Below are 14,573 nucleotides of genomic sequence, written 5' to 3' on the forward strand. Positions count from 1 at the left end.
CAGTCAGTGAATGCAAATATGAGTGAATTTGTGTGCATGTTTTAATATCTAAGCAGAGCTGGTAAGTGCATGACACCTATAACCACAACTGCCAGTGTGAACAGGGAAACTAGTTTTAAGGCATTTGCACTGTTTTAAAGGTGCTGGACTTTGAAATATTTCAGCTGTAATGGTAGAGAAGTGTTCATCCTCCAGCAGGTATTTAAGTGTGTAGACTCTGTTATTGAAAATAGTGACTTTATTAGCAGCTGATATGCAAAAGTCCTTGTGAAAACAAGTACCAGAATGAGTACTGCCTTATGTGACGACTGCCTTATGAAGCAATCTATGGCTTTTAAAGACATTATGGAAATCTTACTGTGAAATGGATTAAAAAGTGCTGTTTGATGATCTTAGGGGAATGGTGTTAAGCATGGAGATTTTTTTGGAAAGCAAAATGGAAACTTATCAGAAAGGTGCTGTATTTCCATGAGCAGCTGCATAGCCAGTAATAGCTCTGGTCTAGAAGCGGGGAGCTTGCTTAGGAAAAGCACGGCAGGGACATATAATGTAAGGAGAAAATGTAATGTGCTTGAATATGGACTGTAGTAATTCCCTAGAGGATGATGGAGTGACTGCTTTTTGTGAGAATACTGAGGCAAAATTTATTAAATTGCTACCAAAGTTGTAGAGAAGTGTGTTCTGTAAAGATTTCTAGTGCATTTTATCAAAACCATTTTATCAAGGCCAGATTGGATGGGGTCTAGTGGAGTTGTAACGAGATGATCTTTAAGGTCCCTTCTGACCCAAACCATTTTATGGTTCTATTAAAGTGTTCATGTCACAAAAAGGAGATACATGCAAGTCCAAGACTTTAATCAACAAAAAGGCAAAATGAAGCTCTTTCAGCTCTTTCTTTATTCATGAATACAAATATTTGCTTGTTTCTGTATTTGGTGGAGGTAAAGTTGTCCTTAACTGGCCTGCAAAATATTTCCTAGAGGTATAGCTCAGATTTAACATGTGCAGGAAATTGTTTTGAATTCACTGGAAGTCCACCAGCTCTTTCTAAATAAAACCATATTAGTGTAGATGTTGAACTGCTACAACAAAAGTTATGTTTCTCAGAGAGAGGAAATTAAATTGTCTTTTTATTTGCATTTCTTTAGAGCTCAGTCCCAGTGTCTTATTGATGGAAAATCAGAAGGAGACAGTCTTCAAAATGGCCAATCAACTGAAGAAACCAGGCTGGGAACATCTGTATCTTCCCGTTTGAAAGCCTCGCCTGTTGCTTGCTCCTACAGAGTACCTGGAAATGCTGGTAAAGAACAAATTACATTAGTGTCATTGTATGTTAGCAACTCTTTTTTCAGTATAGCATTAGAATGATGTCAGGGGTTGATGACATGTTAGGTTGTTCCAGTAAGAACAATTACTTTGGGGGCAAAAACAGTGAAGACCCTGTCAGACACTGAACAATGTTTTTGGTTTTCATGTACTGATTCATCAGTGTTTATAGGCCTCCAACATGTAAATCACCCTGAGGTAATCTGGAAGGGAAGGATATGAATAAGCCAATTAAATTGGCAGAGAGCCTAAGGAACACCCTGTTTAGGGATAAAATCACGCCTGTTCTAGTGCCAGTAGTTTTGGAGAAAGAAATAGACTTAAAATCTTTGCAGAGTTAAATTTTTTTGTAGAGAGAACTAATTTAGAAGACTTTGGTCTTCTTTTGTGTGAGCTTGGGTAACTGAGATAAGGTAGTAAGTGATGTGTTTTCTGCAAGTAACTTTTATTTTGATGACACAGAAGGATGCCATCCAGGTTGCAGAGGGTGTAGGAACTAGTTGCCTCATTTATGGTAATTATTTCGTATTCAGTTTTATGATATGAGCATTCAAAGGACTGAATTGCCCTTTATCTTTCCAAGTACCTCCTCTTTTTTTTTTTTTTTTCTTTTAAATGGAGGTACAATTTTCCATCAGGAAGCTTCTCCACTCAACTCAGCAGTTACTAGCATACATTAAGGTGCTCTATATCTAAATAATAACAAAAGCAACTACTCTTTTCTTGCCATCTGCCAGGTCTGTGCCTTCAGAGGTGTGGTGTAACAGGGAAAAAGAGGCAGAAGTGAAGAAAAGTTTTCATTGAAAGTTGTACAGAGGGAAAAGTATTTCCATTCTCAGTTTACTTCCTTACAGTATAAATGGATTTCCTTTGAGTTTTCAAGAGGCTTGCTGTTTGCTGGAAGACTGGCTATGCTTTGCTGTCATTCCACTCATGTCTTTGAACTCATAGGTCAATTCCAGTCACGAAAGTAGCTGTCTCTCTAGAAGAGACATATCCTGTATATGCCTTCACTGGAGGAAAGGCCCAGGCAGAACTCAGATGTGGCACCAGACACTTTACATGGGAGTGGATCATTATGACCTCTGCAAGTACCAGGGAAGCTATAATTGGCATTTGTACATTATTAAGCACCAGAGAATTTAACTGTAAACAGGAATCCATAGGAAATCAGGAGTCACCAGTTACATTGCTCACAGAGCTACTCATTTAAGAGCAGCTTTTGGACATTTTTTAGATGCCACTAAGAATGGGGGAGAGGTAACGTCCCCTTTTTTCTCCTCCATCATCTTTGGAATTCTAGAATTGTGTTCATGGTTGAAGGGAAGTAACTTCCTGAAAACAAAAACAGCCAGAAGGCAACAGAGACATGAGATCACTAGAGACACCACTCTCAGTCCTCTGAATGCCTTGGAATTGACAGCATCAGGAGATCCTAGATATAAATGCACAGATGGTCAAAAGACCCAGGTAAACATAGCTGTTAAGACGATTTCAGTGCCTCTCATGTAACCCCAGCCTGATAGCTCAGCATCTAGCTCATACCAGTCTTCACACCCTATGGAGACAAAGAGATGCCTTCCAGGAACAATTTGTACCAGCCCAAAGTAGGTATAAAAGAGATGTGATGAACCTTCTTTGTCTGTCTGTCTGCATTGTGTGCTGAGGAGACCACCTGAATTTTTTAGACAGCAGGTGTTCACTGACATGAATCCCAAGTTTACTGTTCAGCTCCTACACAGTTTGACCATACCTTGCTGGCAGCAGATCAAACTCCTGTTACTAGATGAGGATGAGAAATTTTGCACCAGAGGTTTAGTTCAAGGATCCCTTTTGTTTTGAACTGGAACTAGAGATTCACTCATCCTCTTGGAGGTGTCTCTGAATGCTGTTCACTTTCAAGCATTCAGGAACTGCTCAGAGCAGTCAAAAGAAACAGAAATAGCTGCTTTCACTTCTCTTGTTAGTGTATGTGCCCTGAAGAAACAGGAACCAAAGTAAGGTTAAGCTGGGTTTAAAGGAACAAGATAATGTTTGGTAGAGGAAGGGAGAAATGCATAAGCTGGCCGTCTCTAACTTCAGTGTACATAAACTGTTGCCATGTCCCCAGGAAAACAAGGGATTTGGGAAATAGTCTAAATCTATGCTGCATGAAATACAGAGCACATGACACAAGCCTGAGTCCCTTTGTCTCAATAGACAGCGCTCTAGAATTGGTGTGACCTTACTTCTGCCCTTGTTAGTCTGAAATATGTAGCACAGCTGTAGGACGTAGTTCATCATTTATCAAGGGAAAATACAGTTCTGGATGGGAACATGGAGGTGAAAAGTGTTCTGCACACCACGTTCACTTGCATGTTGTAACTTGCTGCTCGGAAAAAAACAGAACGCTTTGTCTTCTTGTAACACTGGTGAGCAACTCCTTATCATAACCTTGTAAAAGGTTTCAAGTACATTCATGAATAGGAAGGCGATTAAGATGACACATCAAGGTTTTCTGAATACTTTTTTCTGTTCAGATGCATCCTCATATTTTTCTTAGTTTTCATCCCAAAACAAGGTGTTTCTAATCTCTGGTGTGATTGGTAGATCACTCTTGGTGGCCCACCTTGCTGTGAAACTCAAGCCGAGCAGTAGGAAAGTGAGTTTACATGAGGGGCTGTCAGACCAAAAGGAGCTAATTTAGCTGAAAGGCCCTGCAATGACCTTTGCAAAGAAGGCCACTATTGCTTTCAGCAGTTACTGTGACAAAACCCAAGGATAAAAATCTGGCAGCCTGACTAAAATGTTCAGTGGGAAAGAACTTAAATGGGGTATTTAAAGGATCTAATTTGTAGGGTAGAAAGAGGAAGATATCTGTGTAGCTGGAGAACAACTGAAAGTCTTGCTCTGAACACATCCATAAATCATCATGCCAGGTAGGGTATTTTTTCTTCCTTCTCGTATTTCCCAGGCTGTGAGTCTGCTTTGGCCACAGATGCTTCTCTTCAACAGTCCATTAGAGCCCTGAGACTGGGTTTTGAGCAGGCTATGTAGGAAGGCTGTAATACTTCTCTCAGTTTGCAGCTGAAGAGTAAGGTGTGCAGCCTGATATGCTTTTTTTTGAGGAGAGGACTCATATTAATTACCCTACATCTAAGGAAATCTAATTTCAGAGCACAAGGACACAGAGGAAAAAAGGAAGCCTGATTTTTCCAGGGTTCAAATGATCATATTAGTACAGAGATTTGTGTCACAGGGAGTGCCTCTGGGCCTTCTTGCCGCCACGGTTGTTAACAGAGGGCAGGAAATCAACTGAGACCAATGACTTCAGTGACAGGTACCAGGGGAATACAGATGATATCTTTGGCATTAGGCTGAGGGGGCTGCAATTGGTGGTGCAATGACTGAAAGGTTTACCCTGTGTCTCATTGCTTCTAGGGGCGTAAAGGAGACCATACAGACCAACAGCACAAGTTTCACCACACTTGCGAAGTTAAAAAACTCTAGTGGTTCCCTCTTCTCTAAAGTGTTTTGCAAAGTCATGTTTGGGGTATGAATGGTATGGAGATGTCCAGTTCAGTGGAGGTAGAGTTAGTAGAGGGGGTAGGTTGAATTTATATTGTAGTCTCATTTTCTTGATTTGACAGAGCAAAGAGAGAAATCCCAGAAGCCACATATTTTGAGATTTACTCTGAGTTGGTTACACAGAGCAAATGAAAAAAGTAGATAAGCTTTCTGAGATCACCACTCCAACGCTGATGATGTACGGCCCCTCCTTTCTACCTTTCCAGTTCAGCCCCCTGTTCCTACCCCTTTAGCTCTGTAGCCCCAAGGACCCAGTTAACACCTGCTCCTTGCTGTCTGGTGCCCTCTGGTGCTGCAAATGCCTGCCCAGGCTACATCCCATTGCACCCTTACACACCTGTGGGAACCAGCCAGCACCCCAACGGGGACCCATGCTTTTCCCCACTGCAGCCTGGAAGTGGCAAGGGCACTCTAGTATGCCCTGGAGCAAGTGGGACAGGCCCAGGAAGTAAGAAGAAGCTTCTCTAGCCCTGTTTCTGTCCTTGAAGGAGGAGAGTGGGAAGTGTACAGAATCCAAGTGGTCCCCCCTCCAGGTATATCTCCCTTGCTTTACTCCCTTTCCCTTGCTTTAGCCTCTAACTTCTATCATCTATACTCTTTTATTACTGTTACCTTCACATAGTTGCCTGGTCTCACTGCTGTATCTTCCTCCTCCAAGACACAGCTCGTCTTTCCCCTGGCTATTCCTACCACACACTGATCCCCACTCCAGACAACTTATACTGCAGTGCCCATGGCTCAGTAATGATTGGAGCTTACACATGCTCAGTTTTATTGTTCAGAAAACAGGATTACAGTATCTTTGCTGTCATTCTTGTTCCCTTTAATTAATCAATGCTAATTGATTGATTGATTGATGGTGGCTCTCTGGTTTAACAATCTCCCAAGCCCAAGCAGCAGCCACATGCCTATCATTCCTATATATTTACTTGGAGCGTCCATAACATATTAACCTCCAGAAACTACTTAGAGTGTTTTCTAAATTAGTTTGTACAAATTGGCAGGACTAATTTCTCTGGACTAAAAGAAAACTGAGGACAGAAGCAGATAGCAACAACAGGCTCATGGGTTGTTCTCTTGATTTTGGTCCAAGTAGTTTTTACCTTTCCAGGGAATGAGTGTATCACTCAGTGACTACAACTGCACACTGATGGTAGGTTCTTGCCTGCAAGCCTGCTTCCCCACACCTGATACTTGTGCCCTGTTCAGTTTAGTTCTCCCTTCTTGAGATGGTCAAATGCTGTTCATGATGGCGCTGTCACAGTGTGGCACAGTCAGTAGCTGTATGGAAAGACCAAGCTTCACCTACTGCGTGGGCTGCAACATGACATTTGCAATCTGATTAGCTGAAACTTCATTTAGCATGGACTTTTCTGGCAGATTCATGACCTGAGGACCATTTGCCTGACAAATTTCCATTCTCTGCCACAAGGAGCAATTATAGGAAGAAATCCACAACATTTTTTTTCTGTTGTTTTTGTTTGTTTCTGTCTTTCCTTATTTCTTTCTTTTTGACAAATCTCTCTTGGAAACAGCTAAACTGATTAAACAGAAAATAAGATATCTGCCCCAAACTCAACCAAACCAAACCACCAAACCCAACTAGCAGACAATGAGCTGTTGGCAGGCACTAAGCTTGAAACATGTGAACTGTAACTGATAAAGGGTTGGCAGAGATGTAAGGAAACAGAAAATGGGACCTTATAAAGAGAAGTTGGGCAACCTTCAAAAAAGTGGTGCTACCAGTCCTGTCAATGAATACTTAGATATGGCCCTTGCAGATTGCAGGTCTTTGATGCAATGCTCACTGGTGAGTCATTTGGAAGATCACTAATTGAAGGATAGAAAATGGCCTGCTGTAGCCTGCAGCCATTATGAGCGGTGCATTTTTTTAAGGGATGTTTGTTGCAATACCCTCTATTTTCTGCAGATGGGGTGTGGCTCTCCCATTCCTGGCAAAGTGGCTGGTGCAGCTTTTGGTTGGGAAAATATGGGTGCTGTTGCATGACAAGCTGGACTTCCCCTAGGGGGGAAGCCACCTTATTCCTCTCCAGTACAGTATCAGGGGTGTGACAATTCCCTAAAGCACAATGGAACCGCACAGAAATCTGGCAGCTTTACCTAGTTTGTAGTTATATGGATCTGCCTCATAAAAACATCTGAATCACATTTCTCACTATCTACCTAGCTATGTAAACACAATCCCATCCTGTTCTTAGGATCTGGGCCTTATATTCTCAGACTATGCCTCCATTTCCTTTTTTCATCAGAGGTCTTGTGACTCTCACTCCTTACATAATTATTTGGGCTTTAGTGAAAACAGCTGTGTTTGAGCCTCCAATAAAATGAGTGACACTGTCACTCTTTGTTTGTGTTATATAAATACAGGCACACAAAATTTCTTTGGCGGTGATGCATTAGAGAAATTCTTCATGCAGGAGGCAAGGGACACCACACTGAGCCTTGTGGATGACAGAGCATAAACAGCCATCCTTCAGCTGTTTCCATGGTGGATAAGAAAACCACTACACCTCCTTGACTTGTTTTCACATTTCTACCACTCTGCTTTTCCAGACCACTCACTTTGCCAGCTGAAGACTGCCTGGTCAACTCTGCTGGAAGCCTGGGATCATGGAGAAGGAGACAGACTGTAGCACTGTGCTGCAAGTATGGGAAACATGGAATTAGTTTTGTGGAGGCCACAAGGAGGGAGCAGTCTGGTGAATATTCACACGGACACTACATCCAGTCTGGTAGGGAGAAGCCGAAATGTACTTTGCATGTTTATGGGAACATGGAGGGTGCTGTGCTAGGCCAAGCTGATTAAGTCTGGTATCCTGCTTCAGACAACAAGGAACACTGGCTGCCAGAGGAGATGCAAGAAATGCTGTAGTAAAACAAAGAATTTCCCATGCAGCATGGACATTTCTTGTCATCCTACAATATCTAGGTCGCTAGTTAATCACGTCAACAACTAGTCACCAGCACGAGTTGGGAAGGGTGAAGGCTTTACACTGAACTGTTCCAGTCAATGCCCTATATGATTCCTCTCACTTAGCTGAAACAGTAATGAACAAGGAATGATACCCTCCTCATCCTGTTCCTTCTGACAAACCCCGTATTGTTATCAAAGGTGTAGGTTCAAACCTGTCATTATCTCACACAGAGCACAGTAAATATCGTGACTAAGAGTTAACAGTGTGTCAACAATGATCATCTGTGAGTCTTACTGTCATGATTTATGTGAACTGAACCAAGTTGTCAGCTGCCTTCTTCAGTGACAATGCAGCAACTACTCTGAATAACCATCTTCCATGACTGAATACTACAGGTAAAAAATGCAGGTGAACAATATTTTACACACAGAGATATGTAACTGATTACATTACAAAGAACTGCAAGAACTTGTAGTTTATTTTTCACTTTTAGGAATTTGAGTGAGGAGATCTCATTATCCAGAATCAGAATGCATCTTGCTTGGTGAATACAATAAAAAATGGGTTCTTCAATTCGCTAATCCACAAACATTTCAGAAAGAGAGAGAGTTCAGCAGCACAAGAAAGATGTATTATTCCTAGAAATCTCCAGACTCAACTGCTGTCCTGTATCTGATTCAGTAGCATGGCAGTTATAACTGAGCACAAACATACCTCTGTTAGTAAACAGGAAGAAGGTGGGCAGCAGCACCAAGATGGCTTTGGGCTGTGTGAGTACCAAGGTCAGGGCTGTGAGATTGCTGATATGGGTAAGGTGGTCAGGGTTGCAGAGGGAAAATCTGAATTGCCCATCACTGTGTTGTGATAAGAAAGGAGATGCACAAGGAGGATGGTAAGCTTGGTGGGCACCTAACAAGGCAAAAATGAGAGAAAATAATGCTTCATTTCTATTTCTTTGACTAGTAATTTGCTTACCTTTTCCTTTAGATTGAATACTCTGTGTAAGAGAAAGCACTGAGTGCAGCATTGAAACATAGTGTGTTTACACTACGTTAGTGTACTATTACAGACATTGTGTGACACGACTGGGGAGAGGATGGGTTATCAACAGGTAGCCAGAAGCCTGGGGAGAGTTTCTTAAAATTTGTGTGCTTCCATGTGCATCTCTTCAAATCCAACCCAGTCTGTTTTGGGAAAAAAACTATGACTGTGCTTCATTTATGAAAAAAAATAGTTAAATCGGGACAAAAATATAAGATCTGTGTAGTTCCTGAAGACAGGAATTTCTCACAGGATGTTGCTAGGGCATCAGATAAAAATTTTAACAAATGGGTGTAAAATTTTTATCACAAGTCTGTGTTTAGGAACCCTTGGAACTGCTTATATTTTCAAAAGTGTGGAATCATGGACAACTTCAGCTGCTCTCTTCTTTGTGCTTTTATTTTGTGAACAGAATAGAGCTCAGTTGTTCAGGCTTTGTGCAAGTTTTTCTACTTGCCTGAATTGGGAATCATAGACTATCCTGACTGGGAAAAGGACCCACATGGATCATTGAAATCCAGTTCCTGGCCCTGCACAGGATCACCCCAAAATCATACCATGTGCCTGAGAGTGTTGTCAAAATGCTTCCTGAACTTCTTCATACCTGGTGCTGTGATCACTTCCCCAGAAAGCCTGTTCCAGTGCCCAACCACCCTCTGGGTGAAGAACCTTTTCCTAATATGCAACCTAAATCTCCCCTGACACAACTACCACAGGCCATTCCCTCTGGTCCTGTCACTGGTCACCACAGAGAAGAATATGCATAAGAGACCATAAGATGAATCAGCTACTTTTCCTGTCCTTTATTTGGAGTTCTTTAAAATGATCAAATCTCTGCAGATGCATAAGCTTATCAAAATATAAATAAATGAAAATGAAAATTTTCTGTTAAATGCCTTCTCTCTCTCCACTCCAAACTCGTGGTTGGAGGTTCCTTCTTATCAGTCAGATCCCTGCACCAATCAGTGTGTGGACACAACCTTCCTGCCTCCCAATGGCTCCTCAGGGGGAGAAAAATCTGCCCAAATGCTCCTAAACAGAGATTATGTCTTCACTGATTAAACTTCTTGAGGTAGTGATGTGTCCAACTGGGCTTATGACTGCAAATGATGATTAGTTTCAAGCATAGTCCCAAGGGCAAAAAAGGCTTCACCTGCCAAATTTGGTTAGTTTTCCCAGTTGAAATGTTTGTTGATGACTTGCATGTGTGGTTGATGAGCTATATCCTCAAACATCTCAGTTATATTTATCTTATTGCCAATTTCTGTTGACAGGCTTTTGGAGGGAGGAGAGAACATCATGAATGCAGAAGAGCATCTCCATTACTTAGGTAATTTTCTTTTTCCCAGCACATGGATCTAAAATGGCCCTGCTGTCTTGTTGCCATTTCTTAATTGCATGGGTCAGAATTTAGTTAGCATTAATTTTCTGTCCCTAAGTGTTTGAAGTCTAGAGCTATTCCAGAGAATAATTCTATTTCATAACAGCCTTACTGTCATGAATGTGTCTTGATCATCCCTATTTCAGCCATTCAGAGATCCATGTCTGAGCAATTCTTGGTAGTAAATTGTTTCTGGCAGTCGGTGCATGAAGACTTTTGAAATAAGATCATTTGTAGGAGAGAAACATTAGGAAAGTTGTGAGCCCATTAGGGACCTGATTGCAAGACAGTATTGTCCTGATTCTTCCATTTTGTAATGTGGGGAGATCCAGCTGTTTTACAACCTGAAGTCACAGTGAAACCTTGGGCCATATAACTGATTTCCCAGTGTGCTCATGGTGATCAGTGCTCGGGACCAGACAGCCCAGGATGTGGCATTTCTCCCTGTCTGTGCTTTGTAGGGGTGTGGGCTTCAGGGAGCTCCTTCCCTACTGCTGGAAGAATCGACTTTATGTTGAGTAAGTTCGAAAGAGGACCCTGGCTTCTAGACAGATGTTCTGATATGTGGGGCACGTCTGGGTGTATGTGGCATGATGACTGAGCAGAGGCTGTCACTTATGCGCCTGTTTAAAAGACTCGTAGGAGTGCTACCAGCAAGCAGCTCTTGGGGCCAGCCATATCTGTGCAGTGCTTTTGGGGGTACGTCCACTCTCTCTTGAGCAACTGAGCAAGTGCCCAGAAAGTCAGATGAATGCTGTGCCCCATACATCACTTCCTAAACATTGCCCTGTCTCTAATCCACAGCTGCTGTGGACTTTCAGCATAACGTCGCTTTGTTTGAATAAGCAGCAACAGCGTCTAAAGAAGCAATAGATTTTGAGACAACTGGAGCAATCATTCTTTGATCCCTGGCAAAGCCCAGGGGCTTGATTATTATCCAGTGGAAGGAGCTGAGATAAATAAGTTTTCAGGGGTAGGCAACTCAAAAGAGGTCAGGCTGGAGGAGGATTAGAGTGACGGGTGAGAGGGTGCGCCCTCCTCCCAGGATAATGAGGTTAGTCATGAGCAAGCCACAGGGTCCTCTCAGAGCCCAGTGCTTTTACAGGGCTCACATGCATTTTCTAGGAGCAGGCAGGAATGCTTCTCTCCATAGACCTTTGTCACCTCCTTGGAAGCTGATCAAACGCATTTTAATAAAAACCACCATTTGACTCCTAATGTTTTTATACTGATTAAGAACATTGACTTGGCTGACTGAACAAGGGAACCCATTGTAGCTCAGCTGCTTTATGTTGGAAAAGCTTTGATCGGACTGAGTGGGAGTTTAAGGTACTCTATAAAATGAATTTTGGTGATAAGCTTATAAACTGAATTTGAACCTTGCACAGGCGCCAGAGACAAGGAATAAACAGCTCAATTTATATTCTCTAAGGATACACACCAAGATGTCCCTTTAACCTTTAGTTATATTGCATTGGGGGTCAACCTGTTTCTTAAACTGTTTGAAATTATTTGTCCAGATTAGCTGTCCATGCTGAAGATGGAGAGCTTTGAGGGTGGTTCCCAAGAACCCTGAAACCAACTATAATGAATGAGTTTGGTGCTTTACTTGGAGAAAAAAAAGCTGAATGAGTTATGGAGCTGCTAAGTAGCCCCAGTTCATTCACACATAGTTGAGGATGATGTGCTTATCTTGATCCCAACACAGTATTGTTAGAATACCTTATTTCAAGGGCATTCCTGTCTGACATCTTCCCTCCCTCCCATTACTTATCAGCCTCTGTAGTTATATACAGAGAATTAGAAGACACTGGTATCTGACAGGAAACCTGGGGAGCATGTAGGATTCATCTCCCATTTCTGCTGAAGCTGGTGATGAAACTTGCAGTGGATCAAGTGGAAACAAGCTCAGGTGGTCATCCTGTGAAATCTTCTGGTCCAACACATCTGGGGAGGGTGTAAACGCACAGGAGACAGTCTGAAGAGTCTGCTAACTGGTCAAGTAATTATTCACCACCACTGGTGTGTGCAGCACCGATCCCAGCACAGCCATTAGGGAGAGTCCAAGGCTGCTGCAAACCCCAGGAACAAAGGAATTGCACATTGCAGCAGCAGCGCGGTCTTTGCCCAGAAGAGATTCTCTTTAGAAGGTGAGATTGTGATCTGTCTGAATATATGTCTACATACTTTATCAGAGGTTTTACTCAACTGATACGTAAGTCTCACAACAACGGGAAAAGACAGTTCTATTTCCATTTTTTCAGGGTGGAGGCTGGAAATGAAAAACCTGAGGTCTGGCTCTGTGATGGCCTTCTGCATATCTGCAGGCAAGCCACTCCCAATATCATGCTGTTCCTGAAGTCTCTCCACATCTACCCCAAGAGATAATTGCTGAGATCCAGCAGCCCCCTGAGCAGTCATTCCTCCTTCCCAGCTTCAAAACAAATGCACTCCATTTATCATAATAAAAGGAATATTTTTTTTTAAACCTAGATTACATTTTGTGCCCTGCATATGTGCATATGCCTCTTCATCCCTCCCGGTGGCTTCTACCCTAATACCCAACTCCAAATAAGTATAGAGACCTCAGTGGTATCAAAGTTACATTAAATTTCCATGAAATTGGGAAAGTGAATAATTCAAATGTCACTTCTCCTGAGAGAGAAATCTTACCAGATGTCAGAGGGGAAAAGGGATAGAGGGACAGAGAAAAAGACATGAGAAACAAGGCTTCATTTGCTCATTCTGTTGCACACAGTGATTTTATTTTGTGTTTTCTGTTTGCTTTCTCATGACCCATCATTCTCTAAACCTTATTCATGATTTGAAGTGTAAATTAGTATATTAGCAATCAAATATTGCTCCCATTAGCCCTCACTTGCTCTCGGCATTGTATCTGGAAGGGCCTAATGCTCACCTGGTGTTGACTCTCCACCCATGACAGGGGTAGAATTTAAGTAGCAGGGACGCTGGACATGCAAATGGAACAAGTCTGCTGGGAGCGGGAGAAGGCCTATTCATTGACCAGTTTCACCATATGCTAAGGGAACACAATAATACGTCTAAATTGGAGACAAATTGCAAAAACTAATTTGTGAACTGAGGCCCCATTCCTTGGGGTAAAGTTCTTTTACCTCCACTGCCTTTGCCCATATAGAAACAACTATGGAAAAATTCATCACAAACCATCATCTTCTGCAAGCCTTCTGAGGGCATTATTAACTTCTTCACATGCTCCTGTTCAGGAATCATAGACTTCTGAACACTCAGGTTTGAACTGACTAGCTTTACCCTCAGCCTGCTCTCTTCATGACACGTTATTTTATTCATCTGCCCTAAAATAACAAGGTTTAATTGGCAATCTGGTTCTGATTTACTAATATCTCCTTGTGCATGGAAGGAGACCTCGAATTCTATGTTCTCATTCTCAATCAACGTCATCTTGGTATTAACTCAGTGTTATTACATTATTGATTTTATTCATCCCAGGAGCTACAGCAATTTATCATGGAATTTACACTTCTTTAACAACCAACACAAATCAAGACCATTTGTTAGGCTTGCAGTGTAGAGTAGAAGGTTTTTGGAATCTGATCCTCATTTTCCTTTACATTTGTTTAGATTTCCAGTTAATCTGAATTCCTATCTTGCCCCTTTGAACTCTCAACCAACTGTAAATACTTTTGATAAATTTCCATGCTAAAAACTATATTGCAACACAGTTCTTTAAAAAAAAAAAGGAAAGCCAACTGCAAAATACCCAGTGCTTTATGATGTATTGATGTAACTGGTTCAGGGAAATAAACAGTCAGCTGCTTTAGGTTACACAGTGGCCAATGTAAACAATTAAATCGGTTTGTAACCTCAATCATGCATTTGGTTTTGCTACACAGTATAACCATTTGCAATTTTAACTCTTGAAGGTGTGTAGTGAATTTAAAATGTCCTTTCCCATTGCATTTTACTGTCTAACTTATATGGAACATATGAAGAGATTCTGGGAAAATTCATAGCCTGCTTCTGCATTTGTTCAGTCTTCCTCTCTGGCTGGACTCTGTGATGTCTGGAGAGATACTGAAAGGATGATGTCAGAAGAATGGGAAGTGAAAGCTGACGGGAATTTTAGTCAGATGCTTTGAACTGTTGATTTAAAAAAAATAAAGTTAATGACTACGTAGCTGAAATGCTGATTTTGTATTTGGGAGAAAGGATGTGGGACACCAGAGAAGTCACAGCACTGACTGGTGTTAACAGAGGTGCTTTTTAGAGGGCTTAAGCACCTTTACTATCTTCCTTCACATTACAGGAAAATCCAACACTGG

General features: G+C 41.8%; 1 long non-coding RNA gene across 1 annotated transcript; it reads left to right on the top strand.

The window, feature by feature from the left end:
* Window positions 1-325: 325 nt before the first annotated feature.
* On the top strand, window positions 326-14,435 carry LOC125324149. Its single transcript, XR_007202834.1, has 2 exons — window positions 326-1,300; window positions 7,468-14,435. It is a non-coding gene; the product is annotated as an uncharacterized LOC125324149 (long non-coding RNA).
* Window positions 14,436-14,573: the final 138 nt, after the last annotated feature.

Source organism: Corvus hawaiiensis, chromosome 3 (assembly GCF_020740725.1).
Source record: "Corvus hawaiiensis isolate bCorHaw1 chromosome 3, bCorHaw1.pri.cur, whole genome shotgun sequence".
Taxonomy (NCBI): Eukaryota; Metazoa; Chordata; class Aves; order Passeriformes; family Corvidae; genus Corvus; species Corvus hawaiiensis.